The sequence below is a fragment of the Blennius ocellaris genome, assembly GCF_963422515.1.
Source record: "Blennius ocellaris genome assembly, chromosome: 14".
NCBI classification, from domain to species: domain Eukaryota; kingdom Metazoa; phylum Chordata; class Actinopteri; order Blenniiformes; family Blenniidae; genus Blennius; species Blennius ocellaris.
In genome coordinates, this window is record NC_137663.1 from 7787847 (window position 1) to 7801643 (window position 13797).

Sequence of the window (13797 nt, forward strand, 5' to 3'; positions counted from 1 at the left end):
TCTATAACTTCAGAACTGTTCTCAGGTTGTGTTGCTTCTTCTTCTTTGTCTTTTGTGTCACAGAGTCCATTGTCAAATTCTGCATGTGACTTAACTGTTTGTGTTTCCTTCTCTCGGCTTGTTTTGGTTGTAAATTTCACCAACCTATGCTTTTGGACCTTTTCTGTTTCAGGGTAATATACCAGATAGGCGGGGCTGTTTTTATCGTAACCTACGAAAATGCCTTGTTCGCATCTGGCATCTAGCTTGCCCTTCTCATGTTTGTAGCAAAAACACGTTGATCCAAACTTTTGCATTTGGGATAGATTTGGTAGTTTTCCTGTCAGTAATTCGTACGCTGTTTTCTTCGTACGTCTATTGTAACATCTGTTTCTCACATGGGCAGCTGTCTGAATTGCATAGTTCCACAGTGTGTTTGGTAACTTGCTTTCTAACAGCAAACATCTAGCCATGTCAAATAACGTTCGCCAACCTCGCTCTGCTGTGCCATTTTGGTGTGGCGAGTAAGGTGCAGATGTCTCATGTCGGATTTTGTTCTTAGTTAACAACACTTGGAAATCTCGACATGTGAACTCAGTGCCGTTATCTGAACGCATACACTTGACTTCACCGTAGGGAGCTACATCAGCTAAAAACCTTTCTGTAGCTAGAACTGCGTCACTTTTTGACTTTAGGAAATACACTAGTATTGCACCAGAGTAATCATCGGTAAAAGACTGTGTGTACTTGTACCCCTCAATACTTGTTGTTTTCATTGGGCCTGCTAAGTCAGTATGGATGAGCTCTAAGGGTTTCTCTGCTTTAATGTCTGGCTCTCTACTTCTTGTTTGCGAAAACTTGCCTTTTGTACAGATTTCACACATCTGATCTGGCTTCACTGCATTTCCCTTAATGTCCATACCTTTGACCACGCTTTGGAGTTTGATTACATCCTCAAAATTACAGTGCCCAAGAATCTCATGCCAGGTTTGTACATCATGACACACTTTACACTGGTCAGTATTATCAACAGTAGGTAAGTAGTACAGCTTTTCACTCTCATGAATGCTAAATCTGTTACCATCTTTGGTTACCATGTGACTGTCTTCTCTCTTGAAGATCACTGTTGCTCCTCCATGCGTTGCTCTTGACACTGAAAAGATGTTGTGGGGATACGAAGGCATGTACAGAGCATCCTGCAGCTGTGCTCTGTGCTGTCGTCCATCGCTGTCCAGGAGATGTATCATCGCTGTTCCTCTGCCTTGAGCAATTCCACTGCAGCGCGTCCCATCAGCAAGCTCCACTGAATGAGTCTCTGGTCGGAATGTGTCATCAAAGCTTTGAAATGTTTTTACATCGTTCACAATATGGGATGTCGCTCCTGCGTCCACCATAATGCCTTTCATCTTTACTTTGGGGATTGAACCATCACCTTTGGTTTGTGCAGCCTTGAAGAAGTAGTCGCTCGCTTCTTCATCTGTGACCTTTCTTGCATTGTCCTGTTTATCTTTCTTTCTACACAAAGTTTCTTGGTGTGTGTTGCTTTTGCAAAAGCTGCACCACACTTTTCTGGTACATTTCCTTGCTCTATGTCCTTTAATTCCACATTTGAAGCATGTCATATTTACATCTTCACCTTTTCCTAGGTTGCTGGTATATTTCTTATGGGAATTTCTTCCCTGCCTTACATCAGTTTTCATCACATTATCTGTGGTCTCCGTTGTGCTCATTTTCTCTGATTCTTCATATATTCGTAATCTTCGTTTGAAGTCAGCAAATGTCACAGTGTCCTCATTTTGCGTTATATGAACGGCAAGTGGTTTGTAAGCGTCTGGTAAACCACCAAGAATCATGGCTATGATCAAACTGTCACTAAGAGTCTCACCGGCATCACGTAGAGCTGTAATCAGGTTCTCTGCTCGGATGATGTAGTCCGTAGTTGACTCGTTGTCCGTCTTCCGTAGCCTGGTCAAGGACGTGTACAGGTTGATGATTCGTGGCTTGCTTTTCCCTGAGTAATGCTCCCTCAGTATTTTCAATGCTTTTCTGCCGTCGTATTCAGCCTCATGTCTGATAAGCGACAAACTTTTATCATCTATTAGCCTTATTAGCTCTGCGTAGCAATCTGGATTCTTGGTCCCATCTGCTGCTGTCTGCACCTCACCAACTGGCTCATTCAAAATAGTCTCTTTCAACTTTAAGGTGTGTAAATGTCCCAAAAACCTCGCTTCCCACAGGTCGTACTTGTCTTCCGATCCATCGAAGAACATCTGCGGGGACAGGGCTCCACGAGTCGCCATTTTGTCTTCCCTCGCACTTTTTCTTGACTTGAACTTTGCTCGCGTAATACGTCGCGTTTAATTCTTCGTCAACAATGATCTGTCCTTTATTTTCAAAATGTCCATGGTAAGCTCCGCGTAAATACGTCACGTTTGCTTTTACCTTTCTCCGTGTCTCGCTATTTCTTCGGCTCAAATCCGCCCTTGCGCACCTTCCATAGCAGCCTTGTCGGTCCGTCGGCTCCACCTTGCCTGTGTGACCGCTGTCTGGGTGCCTGGGCCCATAACCTGTTAAGGCGCGCAGGTCGAGGAGATGACTCAAAGCAAAATAAACGATGCTCTCACGTTGGTATCTTCAGCCTCTTGCTTAGCATATTTATTAGTCGGACAACTTGGTAGCACGGGAGAACAGCAGCCGTGACCATGAGCACATGAGGAACACCATAAAAACAACTTCCTGTATGCGTCTTCAAAATAAGAACCTCTTTTAGACAGAGAATAAGAGCGCTCTAATAACATATTTAACACCCTGCTTTAAGCACTTAATAGTAATTTAATTACATATCTCACATTCTAATGTCTTTTAGTGCTTCATGAGAAATATTTGACTTTTACTTCAGTGGTCCTCTCTCCCCCTCAGATTAGATTTTTATATGTACTGCATGGTTACATTAGTTCTTTTTCTTTCTTTTTTTTTTTTTAACAAATACTGCCGCTTCCATGCTTTCCATGTGATGACCTTGCTTTTGCATTGTTGATTTCCCCCCCAGGCAGATGGTAATAGAAGAAGCCACTTTATTATCCACAGATCTATGCTTATTACAGTCAGTGATGTGAAGTTCCTTGTTTCAAATGAGCCAGTAGTTCATTCTGTACCAGAATCTTCACATCAGTAACAGTTGCTGAGTCTCCACCTCAGTTGTTTGTTGGCTCATACGGCCAGACTGGATTTTGAGGGATGTGGATCACCTCAACCTTTGACCTACTTTGCCCTTCATTTTGTCAACTTGTTATTAATTTTCTGAGCCTCCAAGAACAAACATTCATTTCATTTATCCAGCTGCCTGCTCAACAATGGATGATCCCTTCCTTGCTGCCTTGAGGGACACTTGAAGAGAACCTTGAAAAAATGTTGCTTGACAAGGTAAACAACACACCTCTCAATGTAATCTTGACAGGAAGTTGACCTTTTTCTAATGAAACGCACATCTTCATGCACTTTTTTTACTTTATCCATGCAGAAAAACCAAATGTCATTACATTTAGGTAAACATCTTTATTCTCTTCACATTCTACATTTTCATATCACAATTGTTCCAGCTTTAGCAGGTGTTATTCTATTGATGATGAGCAATGCAGCCATGACTGAACCTCCACTATACATTATTTTAATATTATGTAGTATTTCAGTGTTTTTTGTTTTAACCATGGCAGGTTGCCAGGACGATGGCTGTGAATAAACGACAACAAAAGACTGCATGGGTGACGTGTGCAGGAGCATCAGTCAGTCCAGGAGTGGGAAGGAGCCAGCCACCTGAGTGTGTCTTAAAGGAAGCCACCTGCTGAAGGGATGAGGAGGAATTAAAGTACGCCTAGCATAGGTGTAGCCTATTACCCCGATTACGACACCACCCAGGAGCCTGCAGAGAAGGAAAAAGCCAGCGAACCAGCAGAGAGACTGACCCACAGGGGTCTGAACACATGTTTCACTTCCATCTGAGGTTATGCACAAGCAAAAACAACATTTATAAAGAACAATCCTTTCTCCATTTGCAGCCATTAAGCATGTATAATGTATGATTCCTTCAAGAAAATTAGGGTATTTGTGAAGCACATTTGGATTTTACGGACATGCAAACAACGCATACACATTTAAGACGTGCTGGTTATTTATTTATGATGCATCCACTGTATGTTTCATCCAAAAATAACACTGTAAAAAGAGAATCAGAAAACAGGTGGATAAAAAACACAGGAATTGGAAATATGCTCATAGTAGGCTTGACTTTTTAGCAACGGCTGGTGTACTCCAATCTTGTCAAGTGGGGGTTAATCTGACACTTGTCCTCTTATGCAGAGCCTCAGCTGTCTGCACAGTGTGGTTGCCTCAGCAGCATGATGGTCAGCCTCAAGATGAAGTTCTTCCATTATCACAACTCAGAGTTCATGAAGGTCTGGATCACACAAATGTCAGTTTTACACAAGCAAACATCCTCTTGCAAAACAATGTCCAGTCTGTCATAGTGGCTGGAGGCCGTCCTGTGCTTGGTAAAGTTCTGCTCCATGAAACATGAGGAAAGGTTTTCCATGGTACAAATCACATCCATTGGCACCTGGTGGGATCCCATAGCTGTTCACATTCTTATCACAATGTCCAGCTCCTTCTTTAAAATATAAAAAAACCACAAGACACCAGTGAGTGAGTGAGACAGCAAGTGGTTGTTTTCGCTCTCAGGTTGATGCGTGATGGTAACTGACTGGCTTCTGTTCACATGATTATGTCCGGCCTTGTGTTTCCATGCCGGATGACTACTTTCTTCCATATTTTAGCATGTAAGGAGATTTTCTTTTTGTGGGCATGAGTGTCAGAACCCCTCTGCGCACGGGCACGCACACACACACACACACACACACACACACACACACACACACACACACACACACACACACACACACACACACACACACACACACACACACACACACACACACACACACACACACACACACACACTGAACATTTGGGAGCAAAAAACATTTTTCTGATTAGCTCTGTTTCTGGAAATGCCAGTTTTAATCAGTCATCAGTAACTCCCTCTATATTGTTCCTTCTTTCTTTAAGAATGGACATTTGAAGCTGGTTTTAATAATAAAGTTTGTTTTTTAAAAGGACTAAGTTGCAAAATGTGTGGGGAATTATTCTTTTCTTTTTCTGATCACCATAAATGGAGAGAAATGTTTTTTTAAAGCTCACATACTTAAATACACTCAATAATCTGATTAATTATAATGTAACTCATTCTTACATCAGTTTTTATATTTGATATGGGCAGTTGTGTGTGTGTGTGTGTGTGTGTGTGTGTGTGTGTGTGTGTGTGTGTGTGTGTGTGTGTGTGTGTGTGTGTGTGTGTGTGTGTGTGTGTGTGTGTGTGTGTGTGTGTGTGTGCGTGTGTGTTTATTTTTTTGTGAAGCACTTTGCATTGCATTGTTATCTGTACACAAAGTGCTGTATGAATAAAGTTTGGTTTGATTTGGATTGCTTTGATGTGACTCGTTAGTTTGATTGGCTTTGATCTGCCTTGATCTGCCTTGATCTGCCTTGATCTGCCTTGATCTGCCTTGATCTGCCTTGATCTGCCTTGATCTGCCTTGATCTGCCTTGATCTCAAAGCAGATCAAGGCAGATGCCTTGATCTGCATTGATATAGTTTGAGTTCCTTTGATCTTGAACAAAGCCAGATTTCGCAGCTATAAAGCTCCAGTTCACATTCGCCCATCATTCTGACTTTCGAGCAGGACCTGATAGCACTCAACGAGCCAACCAGCAGCCTTCCCAGCATTATTGTTGCCTTTTTTTGGAGACCATCAACGGACCAAAGTGTCTTCAGAACCCATCTCGTTCAATCCTTCAGCGACGAAAGTCTCCAAAAATCGACAGGTCAGATCATTGGATTCAATTTTTAGGATTTGAAGAATTAGATTTGAAATATTGCCTGGAAATACCTTAGCTTCGCACCATCATGTTCGAGATCCCCACGGGTCGAGGTGTTTGCAGAGAAAGGACAGAAATGTGTGAATATGGTGGCGATATCATAAACATCAAGAGTAGATGTCGCAGCCACCTCCACTCCGTATTATCGCTGGTGAGCGGTGGCGCCGCCATCGTGGTTCGGTCGCCGCTCCGCCCAGTCTAATGTGTTTGACATTGTCAGAGACTTTAATCAATCATAACTCCTGAATACAAACCAGGCATTTACTTCTAATTTGTTTCATTTGAGTTTTTGTGTATATTGAGTGTGTATCTGTCTTTCTGTTGCCTCCACAGAGAATGGACAGGATGGCTTCACGGTGTCCACCCCAGGGGATCGTCCTCGACGTGTCAAACACTGTTCAACTAAACACCTGTAAACATCCATGGAAGCCCAGCATGAAGAGCCAGAAGGGCCCAGTGCTGGATCGTGAAGCACAGGGCACAGAGGTAATGGCATAAGATCACAAGAGAAGCACACTACCTACACCACACTAATATTCCTGAAAACAATGTGTTTGTGAAAGAGCTTCATCCACAATAGCCTAAAACAAGTGACTCCTTTTCAGACAACCATCATATCTGATAGAGCAGGTTTCACTATGTTTACATGATGAGTTAATAATCTGATAATTCCAGAACTCACATAATGACTGGATGTACATGTAAGCAAGCTAACTGATTGATGATCTCAGTTATCAACCATTTTTTCTAATTGCTTTCCCCCCAGGAGCTCCTCGGGAAATTCAGGAGCCTCCTCAACAAGATGACGCCCGAGAACTTTGACCAGGTGGTTAAACAGGTCAAAGCTCTGAAAATAAACACCGTGACGAGGCTGAAAGGTGTCATTGACCTGATCTTTGAGAAGGCCCTCGCAGAACCCACATACACCGTTGTTTATGCGAGAATGTGCTGGTGCCTTCTCTATGTAAGTATGATTTATACATTTTTGACTTTGAAAAAATACAGTTTTCGACCAGTTGTCTGGAATCGCCACCTTGGGCAAGCTGGGAAAATTAGTGCTTTAAGAAATGTGTTAAACTGCGAGGATGAAGCAAATTGAGCCTCAATGAAAGCCCCGATATGGTGAATGTGATATTTTAACCAACCGATGTCAATAATATCTCAGAAAAACCTTTGTCTTAAGAGTATTTTTAAATGGTATGAAGGTATAAATATCTTCTTGTAAAAAACAAGATGGACGACTGAAAGAGTTGTAGAAATGTAGAAATGCTTTGTGCCACACTGCAGAGATCAGCACTCTAAACACCAGTGTGGTGGATTATTCAATATTACACGTTATCAGCAGTCCACTTCTTCTCCTAACCTCAACTTCTGTCTGTGGTTCACAGTTAAACATTCAAGTCAAAGACGGTCCCTACAGCGCCCTGGACTTTCGCAACCTGCTGGTGAAACGCTGCAAGACGGAGTTCGAGGACGAGGAAATCACAGTCGAGGAGTTTCGATTGTGGCGAAGCGAGCTGGCCTCTGCTGAATCGGTATGCATTGATTCAACTCCACATTTTTACTACAACTCTTGCAAAGACATGTCTCAATAACTTACCAAGGCTAATATTCATATTTAATTAATATCTATTTTTGTTTTCTTTAGTCAATGGAGCGCCAGCAGATTCAGGAGGAGATGGAAGAAGCTCGGGTCAAGGCCCTGAAGCACTCCATTGGGAATATAAAGTTCATCGGTGAGCTGTTCATGATGAACATTATGACAGAGGACGTCATAATGTACTGTGTGGACAAGTTTCTGGAGGACCAGGATGAAGTGTCACTGGAATGTCTTTCCACGCTGCTGACAACCATCGGCGAGAGCATCTACTCTCCAAAAACCCAGGTGAGACTGAAAAATCCCAGTTCTGGATTCAGCACAGTTAGCAGAGACATTAGTGAGGCTCTCTGTTGGGAATTGATCTGCTGTTATAGAACTTTGTCTCACCTCTGTGTTTTTTCCGTCAGCCTCAACTGGAGCAGTGTCACAATGAGATTCAAAAGATCATCAGGAGGCGCCAGACCTCAAATCGGATAAGGTTCCTGCTCCAGGACGTCTTAGACCTGAGAATGGTGAGTCTTTGGTTTAGATGGTTGCTACAGTCTGAAGTCTTACAAAGCTCATGCTTTACCCTACATTGATTCATTTTCTTGATTTCTTTAACTTCCTGAAACACAATATTTGTGTACGGCTCACGTTTTGATTGCCCATCTACTTGAAGTCTGAGTTATGTTTAATTCATTTTGACAGAAAGTGTGATTGGAGTCAATGCAATGTAAAACAAAAAGAAACCCAAACAGTTTTTTTGCGATATTACAGTTTGAAATATTAACAAATATTGAAAAGTTGGGAACATTTTTAGTCCTGAGAATATAAATGTATGATTTGAATAGAGACATATGTGCTGTCAAATACCTGAAAGCCCCCTTAAGTCTCACCCAACACAAGCTGAATGTGCTTTGGTCATCTGAGTTCAAACTGCAGAATACGACACAACTCGTTGATTCACATTAATAAAAGACATTTGTTTTTCACAGAACAACTGGGTCCCTAGAAGACCTGTCCAGGGTCTGGAGACCATCCAGGAGATACACGGCGAGATACATGACATGGAAGAGGAGGAGCAGCTCGTGGGAGAGCAGAGACATGAAGAGGAGGAAGAGGTAGAGCAGAGACAGACAGAGCAGGAAAAGAGACAGCAGAGAGAGAGAGAGCAGCAAAAGAGAGAGCAGCAAGAAAGAGAGCAGCAAGAAAGAGAGCAGGAAGAAAGAGAGCAGCAAGAGAGAGAGCAGCAAGAGAGAGAGCAGGCAAAGCAGTTAAAGAGAGAGCAGAAAAAGCAGCAAAATAGGGAGCAGAGAGAGAGAAAGCAGGAAGAGAGAGAGCAGAGAGAGCAGCAAGAAAGAGAGCAGAGACAGAGAAAGCAGGAAGAAAGAGAGCAGCAAGAGAGAGTGCAGAGAGAGCAGGCAAAGCAGTTAAAGAGAGAACAGAAAAAGCATCAAATGAGAGAGCAGAGAGAGAGAGAGCAGGGAAAGAGAGAGCAGCAAGAAAGAGAGCAGAGACAGAGAGATCAGCAAATGAGAGAGCAGAGACAGAGAGAGCAGGAAGAAAGAGAGCAGCTAGAGAGAGAGCAGAGAGAGCAGCAACAGAGAGAGGAGGCAAAGCAGTTAAAGAGAGAGCAGAAAAAGCAGCGAAATAGGGAGCAGATAGAGAGAAAGCAGGAAGAGAGAGAGCAGCAAGAGAGAGAGCAGGCAAAGCAGTCAAAGAGAGAACAGAAAAAGCAGCAGAAGAGAGAGCAGCAGGAAAGAGAGAAGAGACAGAGAGAGCAGGAAGAAAGAGAGCAGCAAGAGATAGAGCAGAGAGAGCAACAACAAAGAGAGCAGGCAAAACAGTTAAAGAGAGAGCAGAAGAGAGAGCAGCAGGAAAGAGAGCAGAGACAGAGAGAGCAGGAAGAAAGAGAGCAGCAAGAGAGAGAGCAGAGAGAGCAGCAAGAGAGAGAGCAGCAAGAGAGAGAGCAGGCAAAGCAGTTAAAGAGAGAGCAGAAGAAGCAGCGAGAGAGAGAGCGGAGAGAGAGAGAGCAGCGAGAGAGAGAACAGCAAGAAAGAGAGCAGAGAGCGAGAGAGCAGAGAGAACAGCAAGAAAGAGAGCAGAGAGAGAGAGAGCAGAGAGAACAGCAAGAAAGAGAGCAGAGAGAGAGAGAGCAGCAAGAAGAGCAAGAAAGAGAGCAGCGAGAGAGAGAGCGGAGAGAGCAGAGAGAGAGAGAGCAGCGAGAGAGAGAACAGCAAGAAAGAGAGCAGAGAGAGAGAGAGCAGAGAGAACAGCAAGAAAGAGAGCAGAGAGCGAGAGAGCAGCAAGAAGAGCAAGAAAGAGAGCAGCGAGAGAGAGAGCGGAGAGAGCAGAGAGAGAGAGAGCAGCAAGAAAGAGAGCAGAGAGAGAGAGAGCAGCAAGAAAGAGAGCAGCGAGAGAGAGAGCAGAGAGAAGAGCTCATGGACGCCAGGCCGTCTGACCAGATGTTTCCTGAGGAGCTGAGCTGCCAGCTGGACAGACTCCTCCTGGACGACACGGCCAGTGACCAGCAGGTCTTTGACTGGGTGGAGGTACGAAGTTCACCTTTCAAATATCTCATAAGAAAGACTGTAGATGATGTTTGATTGATTATTTGTTATGATCTGTTGCTGATCAGGCCAGTAATTCACTCAGCAGATGATGATGATGATGATTCTAGTTTATTGACATCTATACATATAGAATGCTTCAAGCCTCTTTGTTTGAAAGAGCTTTACATTTTGCCCCTGAGTCCAAATGATGTTCATGGTGGACGTCTGTACTGACCTCTTCTTTCTCTGGGCTGTTTATCAGGCCAACCTGGATGAAGGTCAGAGGAGGTCGCCGCCCTTCCTGAGGGCTCTGATGACCAGCGTGTGCCGGTCAGCATATATGTATAGAGGTAAGCTGGCCACCACCTGGAGGAGACGCTTCTCTTGTGTTCTGCTCAAACAGTAGCGCTGATTGAAAGATGTCCACTTGGAGGCTCAGCATGCACTCACTCTTCCTCCTGCTTTGCTGCACAGCTTTTGGCACCAACTACCTTCTGGACCAGAGCGTCCTGCAGAGGAGACGGCCGGTCCTGCTGGAATACCTGGACTCAGACACTGAGCAGCAGCTGCAGGCGCTTTATGCTCTTCAGGCGCTGGACGTTGCCCTCCGTCATCCTCCACGTAAGTGAACTGGAGCTTTCTTACACCTTCTGTTCTTCACCAACATAGAGACTCAAGTTAGAAAGACATAAACATCAAGAAGAGTCAAAACTGACATTGCTGTCCTCTCCAGATGTTCTCCGCTTCTTCTGTGAATGGCTGGCTGACCAGGGCCTGATCTCTGTCGAGGCTTTCAACAAGTGGCACACCAGAGAAGATCCAGACGAGCAGCAGGGGAGAGACCCTAACCCAGGCCAGCATCCCAACGGCAGAGGACACTTCCACCTGGACATCCTGCCACGTGTTTCTCTCCGTCTGGTTTAACTGATACAAAATAAAAAGACAGAAAAAGAAATGAGTGGAATGAGTCAATCCTCAAAGGGGAAGCATTTTGGTCTGACAGATGATCTCACTGTGATGTAAAGAAATACCCCCATAAATATACATCTATCTATATATATATTTAACTTTCTTACATAATGGTCAAAGTTCATTAAGATCATTTAAGGTGTTTTGCAGATATGGACACAGACGGGCCCATTCAGTGTGAAAAGCCACGCCTTGGCAACACTTTATGTGTAAATGAGAGTTTTTGTGTAATTATAGAAGAGCCATTTTTCAATGATCACTGGGATTCTTTACTACATAGAAGGATGATTAGATTGAAAACTACAGCCTACAAAGGCCTGTCTTAAAATTAAAAAACTGTAATCAGGGAAAATAGTGTTAATAGTTTGGAAACTGGTCAAACTAGTTAGTGGTCATCAAAGTAGTGGTACACTCAGCAAATCACTGGATTGAATCTGGACAATACAAAGTGGTTCAAGTAAGAATTGTATGACGTAGATACAGTAAGAATATAGTATGGTAATTATAGTATAGTATAGTCAGTATAGCTAGTAGACAGTGATGTGTCACATAGTGCGCCACTAATACAATTACTTTACTATTGGTAAATCATCTCAATTACACTTTGTTTTTTGCATGAGACTTTCCCAGAGACTTACGTTAGTTGTTACCGTGTTCATACACTTTAGTATATTTGTACGTTAAATCCTAATAACAGCAGCTGGAAAAGAACAGGCAGTGTTCAGCCAGTCAGTGTGCGTTCCCCTGGACAGGAATCAGTTTTTGCACAACACTGCAGCTTTACTGCACTATTTATGTTCTCACTCTGAAATGAGACCGACTGACTTACTCACTTTGTCACAATTGATAATCCATCAGTTCTTCCCACCGCTCTGGATCATCTGAACATGAAAGTTTGACATATGAACATGGTGCTGCTGATTCAGCAGTAATGTTCCACTAAAGAAACATCTGGACCACTGCAGCTTGGCTGTTTATGACGACGTGGATCTGTAAGTCTGGTATTTGAAGATATTAGATGTGTGAGATGAATCTGGCGTCAATTCACCACCTCACAATCAGCGCTGCAGGTTCCCCGTCTCCAAAATGTGCCATAAAAAGCCTAATCTGTAAAAAAAAAAAAAGAAAAGTCATCACTTCGTTGAGAGAACATGCAAACTGATGATCAAAGAACAGCTCATGGACACGGATCCAGGTAAAAGTACAGCCAATACAACGTACAGTGAGTTTTTGCTGCCCAGTAGTCATACTGGGAATCAGCTGCAGCCATTCCACCAGTCTGCTTTGGTGGTTGAAGAAAAGCTTTAGGAATGGAGAATTGGGAGGCATCGGAAAAGATACAAACATTATGGGAGAAGCGTCATTTTACTTGAGTTTATCTATAAATTTTTGCATTCCTTCATTCGTTTCTATTTTAAATCCTCCACACTGATGTATTCGCAAATTATAAAAAGTGTTTGTAGTTTTATTCGCAATCTGTTTTGTTTTCTGTAACAAAAAAGGCTATTTCTGTGTTTTTATTTCTTTTAGCATAATTTATAGACTTATCAATGTATTTCCTCGTTCGTTTACTTTTCCAACCATCTCCAGTGGGCGAGAGCAGGACAGACCTGGACTGGTGGCCTGTCTGTCTACCTTTTCAGAATTGATTCATTTTCTCATTCATCTGATTCTGCAGCTGTTTAATTTGACACATTTGTTCATTTACTATTTCTTCACCTGTAGAAATCTTCATTTGATCATTATTATTCATTGTTGTATTAACATACATCCACATTCATTTATTCATGTATTCATTCCATATATATTTACTAGTTTGATATTTTTCTACACTTTTTTTTATTTTAAATGGTTAGAATTAAACAATTACTTGACTCAATGTCTTTTCAGTTACAATGCTCCAAGGTGAAAATTACAATTGTGAAAAATACAGAAATGGCACTTTTTATGACCAGCATTGATAATATTTCCATTTTGCTATTTATTTTCTTATCAATACCATTGTTCATACGACATATTTCTTTGTCTCTTCACTGGTTCTTTTGTGTCCGTCACTGGTCTTTTCCTCGGTTGTGTTTGCACTCATGCTTCCCAGCAGCTCCTCGGCCATTAGCTCCAGGACAGCATGATGGAGAACAGTGAAGAGATGCAGTCGCTCTGTGAACACATCTGGCTGTGTTTGGAGAGAGGTCATGTTAGACAAGTGGGGATACTTCACTACATACACAGCCATATTAGCTGTTTCATTGTCGCTGCAAAAACCGTCGTCCTTCAGAGGAAGTGTTGCTTGGATGACTTCCTGTGATGTGCAGCCTCATTCATTCCACTGCCGCCCCGGAGAGGTACAAACAGTCAAACACAGTTCAAAGCAGGAGTCTTATTTTCAGAGTGCTTCACTCTGTCACCATTGGATTATGCAATATGTACAGGAGCAGCAGGACACCGGCCTGGTGGTCAGGTCTCTTTCTTTGGTTCTCCAGAGAAAAGAAACGTCAATCAGCCACCAACAATCAGTCTCTGACCAATTGAAGCCATCATGTTATTAAATGACCACTCGCCTGTGTGTCTATCAGAAAGTGAATGGTGAGATGAGTGAACGGATGTGAGTGACACTGACTAGGTCAAAGCATGGTGTGCTATGCTATTCTATTCTATTCTATTCAGAGTTTATTTGTCATGTGGCCAATGTTAATCCAAGTCCATCAATGAAAACTCCTGCTCAGG